This window comes from Protopterus annectens, chromosome 12.part0 (assembly GCF_019279795.1).
Source record: "Protopterus annectens isolate FY-2018-M chromosome 12.part0, PAN1.0, whole genome shotgun sequence".
In the NCBI taxonomy this organism is placed as follows: Eukaryota; Metazoa; Chordata; order Ceratodontiformes; family Protopteridae; genus Protopterus; species Protopterus annectens.
Genome location: NC_056746.1, coordinates 1,512,166,851 through 1,512,167,638, shown reverse-complemented (window position 1 = coordinate 1,512,167,638; position 788 = coordinate 1,512,166,851). Strand labels below are relative to the sequence as shown.

Sequence of the window (788 nt, the reverse complement as noted above, 5' to 3'; positions counted from 1 at the left end):
TCCTTTTTCTGATAACTCCACTTTATCCTATACGTGGCTGCAGAGACACTGGAGCCTATCCCAACAAATTAATGGGAGCCAGGCACCAAAAGTCATTCTGCACACTATACCGCAGACGTCTTTTTCCGCACTTTGCAACTTGTTTCGCCAAGCATTTCAGCTGCTTTCATAATATAAATCCAACATGTGACAAGTAAATAAGACTACAACTTTTTATTTCTAAAGTGAAAACAATATGCCTTTATTAACTATAATGCTTCTCCAAATACTAAGATAAAAGGCAAAATGAAAGGGTCAATTTATAACATTGTACGTAGTAAAAATTATTTTGTTACAAAGCTACTAAACTGTAATGTTACTCCTAGGATTCGGGTGAAAGGCAAAAAAGGTCATGTGCAAATAATTTTAATATTCCAAGGAAAAAAAAAGACTGTTTCCCTGACCGGGAATCGAACCCGGGCCGCGGCGGTGAGAGCGCCGAATCCTAACCACTAGACCACCAGGGAAGCTGAGGTAAATCACTTTTTCAGTGTATTTCAACTGCAATGTTTATGAGGTACAACCAAAATATTTTATATAAATTTATGCAATATAATACCTGGTATTTTGTGTTTTTATTTTGAGGCAGTATACATCAACAGCAAAACAAATTACTTCACTAAATATAAACGTTTTGCAGGAATTTATTCTCGCTACATCTAATGCCCAAACGTTATTGTGACGCTCGAGAAAGAAGACGGGGGTCAGGTTCAGTATAACATGCTGGCCTGGAAAAAAATCAGTCCACA

The 788-nt window shown here is 37.2% G+C and overlaps 1 non-coding gene across 1 annotated transcript; it reads right to left on the bottom strand.

Annotated features, from left to right (window-relative positions):
• Nucleotides 1-434: 434 nt before the first annotated feature.
• Nucleotides 435-506, bottom strand: TRNAE-CUC. Its single transcript has one exon. It is a non-coding gene; the product is annotated as a tRNA-Glu (tRNA).
• Nucleotides 507-788: the final 282 nt, after the last annotated feature.